This window comes from Nicotiana tabacum, chromosome 7 (assembly GCF_000715075.1).
Source record: "Nicotiana tabacum cultivar K326 chromosome 7, ASM71507v2, whole genome shotgun sequence".
Classification (NCBI taxonomy): domain Eukaryota; kingdom Viridiplantae; phylum Streptophyta; class Magnoliopsida; order Solanales; family Solanaceae; genus Nicotiana; species Nicotiana tabacum.
In genome coordinates, this window is record NC_134086.1 from 68,136,414 (window position 1) to 68,149,154 (window position 12,741).

Consider the following 12,741-nt stretch of genomic DNA (forward strand, 5'->3'; position numbering starts at 1 on the left):
TAAGACAAAGCAACCAAAGCTTTAGGAGGAAACATACACAAATAAATATTGTCCACAAAGAAGTGTTCTTTAAGATACAATCACATTAAATACTTTTTAATTATAATACATATATCTAATTAACATGACAAAATTGATCATTGTGTAAGTTTTGATGATATCTTTTTATTTTAAATTCATGTATTATGCTAATGTAATAATATTTTTCAGCATTTAGATGATTGTTGTATTATTATACATAAAATTTCTCTTATTAATTAAATTTTATTGTTCCTTCATATAAATAAATATTTTTATCATCATGTGACATTATTAACGTGCAATGCACGTTCATAGATACTAGTATATATATATATATATACTCTGAACCTCAGATCTTTAATAATAGTGCTTATTTTGTATTTAATTTTTTCTGATTGAAAATTCGATGCCCTTAACACGACCAAAAACGAATCTTCTGGAGAAGATATGATGCGTTAATTTTTATTTTTTTTTGTTCTTGTTCAAAGTCCTTGTAACGTACAAGTGATGGTGATAGTGACTCGAACCACGCGTATTACCTTGGAACCAAAGAGAATACATTTAAAACCAACATTTTAAACTCGGAATTAATCAGGAAAGCTAATAAAAAGAGTTCCCCATTCAAGCCTCCTGTTTCTTAACGTGTATGATGATGCAACATAAGAGGGATAACTCCCATGCTAATGTAGTATTAACACTACTATACCAGGCGTAAAACTTTATGACTACAGTAGTTCAAAGGTACCAGTTCAGTCCCCTTTTTTTTGTGACCTTAAAGTTTATATGAATTGGGAACGCCCAAGTCAATACTAAATCCTTGCACCTACAAGTAGATATAGCCTGAGGTGAAACTGGCTTCAATGAAATATAAAAAACATATTAAATTTGTACTCGACACTGGGTTTTAAAACAAAAATTGAACCTTGTGATCTTAAACATACTAAATATAATATTTGTGTGATTACAATTCATATCATAGTATTATCGTATACGGTCGAGATCGTATGTCTTAGATCTATATACTCGAGAGGTCGTCCGAAATTCGAGTCCAGGCAAGATAGAGTTCGAACTCGAGGGACCAGACCCGAGTTCGAAGACAAGGCACGATACATACCGAGGTCGAGTATGCTCGACCACGAAATAGTACCGTTGTGGATTTGTAACAAAATAAGCTAGATTCCAGCCACGTCCCCAAAATCGTGGCGCAAATCCCGGAATAGGATTGTACAATTCCGTACTAGGCGGTTAGACAGATGTATCAAGAATATTCCTTACTATAAATAGAAATATACCTTATTTAGGGATTCCTCTATTATATAAAGGGGACCTCAATCATTTGTAACATCTCTAGTCATTAAGAAAAGAATATACTCTCTACTTTTTGCCTAATGTTCATCAGAATTGTCCTTAGCTCTACTGCTCTTACTTGCTTTACTTTTCTTATTTGATTGTTCTTATTGTTCAAAGCCCACCTCGAGGTCACTAAGCTCGAGGTCACTGCTACTCAGTGACATTGGTTTGATCCACTTGTCTCTTTCAGTTCTACTTCATATTTCTTGATTATTAATTGGTATTGAACTAAACCACATATCTTTAAAATCACAAATCAAATTTAATTGTTACTCGTATTTTCAAGTAAACAGTTTGGCGCTCACCGTGGAGCTAAAGATAATAGTGATTATTTCTTTATTTATTCTCATTACTCACGTTGTTTTTACACTTTTTCTTGTCAAGATTTTTTGATTCCCAGGCTGAAACATGTCTAACTCACAAAACGCACCCATTCATGACATCGAAGGTCTTGGAGAAAACAACAACGCAAGGGTCGGTGTACCACCGATAAACCCAGGGGGAGTGCTAAATGTGAAACCATTTGATGTTAGTTCACACATCGCTTTGAATGCAGATCTAGGTGCGGATCCTGAAGGAAATATACACAGGGAAGCCCGATCCGGTGGCCAAAGAACACAAGGAATGGGAGATGGGGGAGTCAGCCTCCAAGTGATATTCGAGATGTTGCAAGCTCAGAAAATCGCCATCGCTCAACTTCAGAGTCAGAATAAAACTCCAAACACAGCCGAACCAGTAAACACTCGGCGTACTGAACCAGCGCTAGAAAGGCCCGATGAAAGTGGCTCGGGGACTGACCCCACAATTATGAGGATGCTCGAAGAGCTTACTAATAGGATCTAGTCCGGAGAAAAGAAAATTGAAGACAATAAGAAGGTGGAAACTTATAACTCCCGTGTAGACCAGATACCGGGGGCACCTCCAGTTTTGAGAGGTTTAGACGCCAAAAAGTTCATACAAAAACCATTCCTTCAGAGCGCAGCTCCAATGCCCATTCCTAAGAAATTTCGCATGCTCTATATATCTAAGTATAATGGAACAACCGATCTCAACGAGCATATTAATTCATACACTTGCGGGATCAAAGGAAATGATTTGAATCACGATGAGATCGAATCAGTTTTGTTGAAAATATTTGGAGAAACATTTTCGAAAGGGGCTATGATTTGGTATCACAACTTAGCTCCCAACTCTATTGACTCGTTTGCTATTTTGGCAGATGCCTTCGTGAAAGCACACACAGGGGCCATAAAGGTGGCCACGAGAAAATCGGACGTCTTCAAAATAAAACAAAGGAACGAAGAGATGCTAAGGGAGTTCGTGTCAAGGTTTAAGATGGAAAGAATGGAATTACCTCCGGTCTCCGATGACTAGGCAGTACAAGCCTTTATGCAGGGTTTGAACGAAAGGAGCTCGATTGCGTCTCGACAGTTAAAACAGAACTTGATCGAATATCCAGATGTGACATGGTCAGATGTGCACAATCATTACCAGTCAAAAATCAGGGTCGAGGATGACCAATTGGGATCCCCCTCGGGTTCAATTCATCCTAACAGATTTGCAGTCAAGCTCCCAAGGGACACAGACTGGGAATCGAGATTCAACAAAGAATGGTATCAACCATATGTTGATCGGAGAAACAACGGCCTGAGCCGTAACTCTCCTCGGAACGATCGGAGAAACAATCGAGGCCAAGGTTCTTGGGGACTCATGAGTAAGAGCGGGTTCGATAAGCATACCTACTCCGCCGAGGCTCCTCAATTATCAAAGTACAACTTCAGCATAGATGCATCGGGGATTGTCTCAGCTATTGGGAGAATCAAAGACACCAAGTGGCCCAGGCCTATATAGACCGATCCTTCTCAAAGAAACCCGAATTTGATGTGCAAGTATCATGGAACACATGGTCATAGAACAGAAGATTGCAGGTAGTTGAGAGAGGAGGTGGCTCGGTTGTTCAATGAGGGCCATCTTCGAGAATTTCTAAATGATCGAGCTAAGAATCACTTCAGGAAAAAGGATGCAAGGAAAATTAAGCAAGAAGAACCACAACATGTAATCCACATGATCATTGTCGGAGTCGATGTCCCTCAATGACCTGTATTCAAGCGCCCCAAAATATCAATCACCGGAGAAAAACGGACTTGGAGCTATGTGCCCGAAGACGTCTTATCATTCTGTGACGAGGAAGTAGAAGGCATATCTCAGCCTCATAACGACGCCCTGGTAATCTCTATCCTTCTAAATAAAATTCAAGTTAAACGTGTTTTAGTGGATCCAGGTAGCTCAACAAACATAATCAAATCGAGGGTCGTGGATCAACTCGACTTACAAGATCAGATTGTACCTGCATCCCGGGTCTTGAATGGCTTCAACATGGCAAGCGAAACAACAAAGGGAGAGATTATCTTGCCAGTAAATGTAGCCGGGACCATACAAGACACTAGAATCCATGTCGTTGAATGGGACATGAGGTATAACGCACTCCTCGGGAGACCATGGATACACAACATGAGGGCAGTGCCTTCAACTCTTCACCAGATGATGAAATTCCCAACAGAAGAAGGAGCAAAAATAGTATACGGAGAGCAACATGCTGCAAAATAGATGTTTGCAATTGAGTAAGTGGTGTCGATACCTAAGCCTTAGACCTCGAAGAAATCGAGAACCAAAGGTTAGCAGGCGACCAAATAGCAATCACCACCTCCAACCTCGATGGATTCGGAGCAACAGGTAATCGATGACGAAGATAAGGATTTCCTTACTCCTCCAACCTTCATCGTGCCCAAAGAATCCGATGCAATCAAATCAACTATCGAGGAGCTAGAGCAGGTCATTTTGATCGAATACATGCTTGACAAAAGGGTATACCTAAAAACGGGATTAACCCCCGAATTTAGGAAAAAACTCATTCAATTTCTTATAGATTATATGGATTGCTTTGCTTGGTCCTATTTAGATATGGCAGGGATTCCACCGGAAATCACCACGCATTGGCTAAGCATCGATCCCTGGTTCAAACCGGAGAAGCAAAAAAGGAGGCCTCAGTCCGAGGTAAAGCATGCTTTCATAAAAGACAAGGTAACCAAACTTCTGAAAATAGGATCTATTTGGGAGGTAAAGTACCCCGAGTGGTTAGCCAATGTAGTTGTAGTTCCTCAAAAAGGAAAAAAACTTAGAATGTGTGTAGATTATAAAGACATGAACAAAGCATGTCCAAAAGATTCTTTCCCTTTGCCAAACATCGATCGTATGATCGATGCCACAGCTAGCCAAGAGACCCTAACTTTTCTCGATGCCTACTCCGGGTACAAGTAGATTCAAATGAATCTGGAGGATCAGGAAAAGACTTCATTTATTACTAAGTTTGGAATTTATTGTTACAACGTAATGCCATTCGGGATAAAGAATGTAGGAGCTATATACCAACTCCTAGTTAACAAAATGTTCGAAGAATAAATAGGCAGAACAATGGAAGTTTATATTGATGATATGTTGGTTAAGTCCCTGCGCGTATAGGACCATTTAGTTCATTTGCAGGAAACATTTATAATCTTGATGAAATACAACATGAAGCTTAACCCTGAGAAATGTGCCTTCAGAGTTGGCTCGGGTAAGTTCCTTGGCTTTATGGTGTCAAATCGGGGTATCGAAATCAACCCCAGTAAGATCAAGGCTATCGAGGATATCACGATCGTGGATAGTATGAAGGCCGTGCAAAGGCTAACAGGGTGAATAACTGCCTTGGGTCGATTCATCTCGAGGTCGTCGGATCGGAGTCACTGGTTCTTTTCCTTGCTCAAAAAGAAAAAGGATTTCGCATGGACCCCGGAATGTCAGCAAGCCTTAGAAAAATTGAAACGATACTTATCGAGCCCACCTTTTCTTCACACCCTAAAGGTAGATGAAAACCTTTACCTATACTTGGAAGTGTCCGAGATAGCAGTAAGTGGGGTACTAGTTCGCGGAGAGCAAGGTACGCAATTTTCTGTTTATTACATAAGCCGAACTCTAGGAGATACTGAAACTAGGTACCCTCACTTAGAAAAATTAGCACTTGCATTGATAAGCGCATATCGAAAGTTAAAACCATATTTTCAATGTCATCCTATATGTGTATGTTACACTTACCCCCTTCGAAATGTTTTGCATAAGCCCGAGTTATTGGGCCGATTGGCCAAATGGGACGTCGAACTTAGCGGGTACGATATCGAATATCAACCCCGAACGGCCATCAAGTCTCAAATCCTAGCTGAGTTCATGGCCAATTTTTTGCCGACCCTAATACCTGAAGTGGAGAAAGAACTCATACTAAGTTCAGGTACAACATCAGGGGTATGGACCCTTTTCACAGGCGGTGCCTCGAATGTGAAGGGGTCCGGGCTTGGCATTGTCTTAAAGCCACCCAGGGGTAATACCATTAGGCAATATATTAAAACTCCAATATTAACTAATAACGAGGCCGAGTATGAGGCCTTGATTGCAGGTCTCGAGCTAGCTAAAAGCTTGGGAGCAGAAGTTATCGAAGCTAAGTGCGATTCTCTATTCGTGGTGAACCAAGTGAACAAAAGTTTCTAGGTTCGAGAGGATAGAATGCAACGGTACTTGAATAAAAAATAGGTAACCTTGCACCGCTTCAAGGAGTGGACTCTGGATCATGTGCCCTGAGAGCAAAATAGCGAGGCCGATGCACTTGCTAATCTGGGATCCTCGTTCGAAGAAGATGACATCGTCCCGGGGACTATCGTCCAATTATCGAGGTATATGGTTGAAGAGGGTCATGCTGAGATAAATTCAACGAGTTTAATGTGGGACTGGAGGAATAAGTATATCGATTATTTGAAGAGTGGAAAACTCCCATCGTACCACAAAGAATCGAGGGCCTTACAAGCCAAGGCTGCTAGGTTTACATTAGATGAAGATGGGACATTGTACCGAAGAATATTCGATGGACTGTTGGCAGTATGCTTGGGACCAGGGGACACCGATTATGTTCTATGAGAAATCCACAAAGGCACTTGTGGGAACCATGCCAGTGTCGAATCTTTGGTCCGCAAAATTATCAGAGCAGGTTATTACTGGGATAGCATGGAAAAAGATACCAAGGAATTTGTCAAAAAATGTGATAAGTGTCAACGATTTGCACCGATGATCCATCAGCTCGAAGAACAACTCCATTCGGTTCTATCCCTGTGGTCTTTCATGAAATAGGGAATGAATATAGTCGACCCTCTACCAATGGCCCCAGGTAAAGTTAAATTTATTTTGTTTATGACTAATTAGTTTTTTAAGTGGGTGGAAGCACAGTCCTTTGAGAAGGTCCAAGAAAAAGAAGTTATTGACTTTATCTGGGACTACATCATATGCCGATTCGGGATAGCTGTCGAGATTGTATGTGACAATGGAAGTTAATTTATCGGCAGCAAGGTAACGGAGTTCCTCGAAACACATAAAATAAAGAGGATTTTATCGACGTCGTACCACCCAACTGAAAGCGAACAGGCCGAGTCAACAAATAAAACTATCATTCAAAACTTGAAGAAAAGATTGGACGATGCAAAAGGGAAATGGAGAGAAGTCCTACCCGAGGTCCTTTGGGCATATCAGACAACATCGAAGTCTAGTACGGGGACCATCCCATTTTTTCTAGTATATGGCTCTGAGGCCCTATCCTCGTCGAGGTCGGAGAACCCAGCGCCAAGTTTTAACATGCATCGGAGGAGTCAAATAACGAGGCCATGAATGCTAGCCTCGAGTTATTAGATGAAATTCAAGAAGCAGCACCTGTTCGGATGGTCGCGCAGAAGCAAAGGATCGAAAGATACTACAATAGAAGGACCAACCATCGACACTTTGGAATCAGGGATTTGTTGTGTCCTTTTTTTCTCGCGAAATCAAGTTTCGACATTTGACAGGTCCTTTGAGAGGGTAGGGAAAAAGGATTGGTTAGAGTCGCCACCTAATGTATTAAGGTGCGTTAGGGCACCTAGAGCAGATAACTCATATTATACCAGTCTGTATCACTAGAGATCGGGTAAGGGCTCGAAATTACCTCGAAAAGAAGGTGTTAGGAAATCTTCGAGGTCCACAACTGTGGGTCCCGACCGAACTCAATTATGAATTAGTCTAATAAAGAAGCGAGAGAATTATTTAATAAGGATGGGGGTTAATAAAAAAATTTAGCCTAAAGGATCACCCCGTGCAACATAAATAATACTTCGTAACTCCCTCGAGGACGGGGTTATTACTCATATTATCCAGCGGGCACAGACTATCATCTCATGCTACTCGGTTACTATCTTTAAATTGTTACCTAAAGTGCTCTAATTGATTCTAGTTCGATTCCTATATGTGCATTACCCGTCCCTTACCTATGGCCCTGGAGGTATTAGGACCACTATTAGGGATATTTCTAGACTAAGCCTAGGTTGCTCAAAAATGTAAAAGACTAGGCGACAGGCAAAATAATTAGCACTTTTAGATAAAAAAGATACGGGCTCATATTGACCTCCACACATAAATAGTAAATGCACGCAATTGATTGACAGGCTTTATTAATCTTAAAGTCCTATTGGTAGGATATCTATGTAAGGAACAGGCAAGCAGTGATACACAGAAGCAGTCTTATTAATGCGGGTGTTAGGACCTATTCTTTGCCTACTGATTTTATTTAGTACAGTATCTGGGCATTTCAGAAAGTAATGCATCACAATCACAAATCCAGAATTGTTAGTTTAGTCTTATAGGCATATTGTCTAAGTGATTGACAGCAGCGATTGTATTTAGAACCAATTAGCAGCATCCTATAGGCATGACTTCTACGAGCGTGATGATTGTTACCCTATAAGCAGGATATCTAAGTTCGAACTGGCTTTGATCTTATAGGCATGATATCTGATGTTGAACTGATTTTAACCCTATAGACATGATTTCTAGCACTGAATTGACCTTAATCCTATAAGCATGATTTCTATTTATATAGTATACGTGCATAAATTTTAGACACATTGCCAGAAAATAGTTGAGTCAAATATTGGTCTGATAGGCATGATTGCTAACATGCTTTATTGGACAAGTTAACGTATCCTATAGGCAGGATTTCTAACAAAAGTTGTAATATTAATCCTATAGGCAGGATTTCTAATACAGAACTCATACGATTTTAGCAGAATCAACATCACCAATGAAGATCCTATAGGCAGGATCTCTAAACAACATAGAACTTGACAGTTTTGGAAAAAATGAGCAGAATTAACAGCGTAGATGAAACTCTATAGGCACGATTTCTTCCTAGTTTAACAAAAGAAATAAGAAACCCTCCTGATTTCACTAAATACACCAGAATCTGTTTATTACAAAGTTATTACAGACCAGATTAGCAAATGAATTACACGATAGTAATGGAACAAACTATAGGGAGCCTTTATTAGGCCCAAAAACACCTGGGCAACCAGGCCTTAAAACCATTTCAACCTCGAGCTTATTTTACAGGTACAACATAGCCAATAATGAGTAATTCACCCATAGCACATATAAAATCAGGTTTCCAGTATGTCAAAGTTCCCAAGGGCCTCAGAGACCCAGGGCAATGCTCACACCAGAACCACATACTCAGAAATGATTCAAAAGAGATTAGGAACCAGTTCCCAATGTATCAGAGTTCACAAAAGTCTCACATGGACCCCGAGCAGTACTCACACTGGGGTGGTTGAGGATAGAACCTAAAGGACTAAGATTGAGAGTTTTTAAAAAGAGTAACAACATATAAAAAGAGGCAGTGACATATTTAAAACAGTTTGGATTTCTCAGAAGAAGACTACCATAACAAAATTTTAGAACAAAGAACATGTAGTCATAATGGCATTAAGAAAACAAGCAAGGGTGGCAAAGTACACAGTTTCAAACAGGTCAAGTCAGAAAAAACCTAATTACACTAAGTGCATGCTAACATTTAGGACAACCTTGTTTAATCACAGAAAATTTAGGCAAAGTGTTAAGGCAAACGGTCAAATTATCACATGAATCCAGAGGGATACAAGACCTCTTAGCAGCGCACATGAATTAGGTAACAATATAAGTATGTAAAGTTAGGATTGATTAACTAATTCCATACTAGTAGTACCATAAGGATGCTAAGTTTAGAACAAGTTTAGGACCAGCAAATAGTATGCATGAGACAAGTTAAAATAATAAATTATCCTTTAAGAGGATTCATATTATTCAAAGATAACCAATCTCAGAACTAACAGTACCAACTATAGGACTAAAAGAGAATCATATAGACAGGCAGAATCATGCTCAGAATGGACTTTAAACATGCTGGATTGTAAACATAGTTCAGGGATACATATAGATGAAATGACAAAGGATAGTCACTCACCAGTTAAGCAAACAAACCAGAATAATACCACAGAGTTGAGAGTCCAGAATATTTGGCCTTCACTTTCAGCCGGCCAAGACCAGTAGTAAACAAGAGAGAGTAGAAAGATTATAGAACTATGCCCTAGATTTTTTTAATGAGAGTATTGAGAGTTCGAGTCTGTCTAAAGGGGAAAGGTGAGAAGGTTTAAATAGCTTTCAATTAGGCGAAGAAATACGGAAAGAAATCAAACACACATAAGCAAGGAAAGAAATTGATCACAGAATCAATTGAAGTCTAGTTTTAGGGCAAATAATGCGGAGTTCAGTGAATTAATTAGAGAATAATGGCATGCAATCAGGCTAGTAACACTTAGAATAAGAAAAATATCACGTAGAATCGATTAACAATCAGGTTCAGGGCAAAATAAGGTAAAAAAAATAAAGGAAATATGGCAGATTGAACAGAAATAAGGAAAATATCAGTCCCATACGAGAAAGGAAAGGGTATCAATCAGAAAATCAGTAAAGACAAAGAAAAGTCTCAAACCCTAGTTTTAGGTAAACTTTCACAAGTGGCAGATAATAAAGATAATCAAATACATATTGCATATGATGAATGTTGACAAGAAATCATTCGAAATAACACATAATTGAACCAGATCTGGTCCAAATTTTCAGAAATAGGCAGATTTATGTGTCATAGAGTGAATATAGACGAAATAACACTCAAAATTAAAGTTTGAACCAATTTTGGTTCGAATCAAAAGAGGATCTGAAAACCCTAACCTTAGGTTTAAGTACGAATCAGTGAGAGATACGAAAATATTCGTACTCACAAAGAACATGCTATGAACACAGACGGAATAAACAACAAGTTAAAGATTTGAACCAGTTTTGGTTCGATTCTTACAAGATTTGCTTGCCATTTTAGGCAAGCCATTGTGTAATACCAAAAATGTGGGACTAATATGGTAAAGGAATCATAGATTGATTCCATTTTTGGGGTTGAAATCGGAGAGATTTGAGTGACGGCGCTAGGGTTTTGAGAGGATGGGGGAGGTTTGAGAGAATACAGAGACGACGAGAGTTGGGATAATGAGTTAGGGTTTGGGGATGGGTAGGTTAATTAAAATGAGGGAGTGATGTGATCCGTTGATCTCTGATTTAGAGGGGTTGGGTCGGGTGTTTTAAACGGGTATGGGGATTGGGCTAACAGGTCTTGGGTTAATTGATTTGAGTTGGGTATTTTGGTTTAATGTATAGGCAATTGGGCTGGGGTAATTGGGTAGTGTAGGTCCGGAATTGGGGTTTTTTAGGGGGATCGATTTTAAATACCCAATTCAACAAATAAATAATTTAAAAAATAATTAATTAATAAAAAATATCACTTGTGCATGAAAATGATTTAAAATAATTACCTAAAATTATAAAAATATAAAGAGTCATTTTTCGTATAAATAATATAATTATGCACATATATGGACTATTATTGCAAAATATGCAATTTTAGCCTAAGGATGCAAATATGATTATGATAAATACATAAAAAATATTTAAAGCTTAATATGGAATTATGGATATAAATGATGAATCTTAAATGATAATCATCATAAAAATTATTTGAGATGCAACTAATAATTATTTATATGATAAAAATGCAGGAATAAATTGATTAAAAGCATTTAAAAATTATAGAAAATTATGAAAAGTGCTTGTATACATTTATAAACCAAGTGATGGTGCATGTGCACTATTTTGAAGGTGTGTATATATATATATATATAAAGATACTACAATAGAAGAACCAACCTTCGACATTTTGGAATCGGGGACTTAGTTCTACGAAAGGTCACCCTTAATACTCGAGACCCTAATGAAGGGAAACTGGCCTCGAATTGGGAAGGACCGTACCGAGTCCTCGAAGTTGTGGGTAAGGGATCTTACAAACTTAGCACAATGGAAGGTGAACAACTGCCAAACAATTGGAACATATCATTACTCAAACGATACTACTGCTAAGGTATGACTTTATCCTTTTGTACATTTGAGTTTAAAACTAACTTATTACAGATTTTCGATCGAAGCTATCGAAGGCACGCGATCTCGAAGATACCCTTTATATACGAAGGCCTTAGGTTTTAAAGCATGTGTTGCACTCTTTTTCCCTTAGATCGGATTTTGTCCCAAATGGGTTTTACCGGCAAGGTTTTTAACGAGGCAACAATTATGTGCTACCTAAGGAGAACTCAACAGTATCCAAGACTTCTTTTCAATCAACCTCGAATACTGGGGGGCATCACCCTCGGAGGTTATATTTTCAAGGAAAATACTTCACGCCTAAGAGGGCCTCGATAGGAAAACTTTGTAATGGGTCAAATGATCAGATGAACCGTGTCCATATAGAATAGTCGAGCCCCGACGACAAAATATGTACGCATGTATCAATTATTTAAAGAAGCATTCTGTTTATATCAAAAACACTTTGTGTCTTAAAGAAGTTTACTATTATACGAGCTCTACACTTATAATCCTACGGGAAATGGCTCAAGAGCCAAAGCATAAAAGCACCCTCGAATACTCGGGGATTGTCATCGACAATCAATGCACCCGAGTCATCAAAAACACGGACTCATAAGACCTCAAAAAGGCATCCTCTCGAAACAAAGTCCAAGGCCAATATAATCGGGGACTGACTTTTCGAACAAGTTCGAAAGGTTATCGGGAAATAAGTCCAAGTGACATACTCGAAGGATACGACCATATTAAAGACTACGGTCATATAAAAAGGATATGGCCTAAATAATATGGCTCGGAGACGTCTGACTTCTACCATAAAATTAAAGGCCTTCAAACACTTTGGAAAATCGGTTAAATCAAGCTACCCTCGACAAAAGCAAAATATAAAGGCCTTCGATAAATTCAACCCTCGAATAATTTAAAGGCTTCAGTAACATCAGCTTTCGAAAAAACCTCAAGAGGTATTTGATTATCATTACACAAACAAATTAC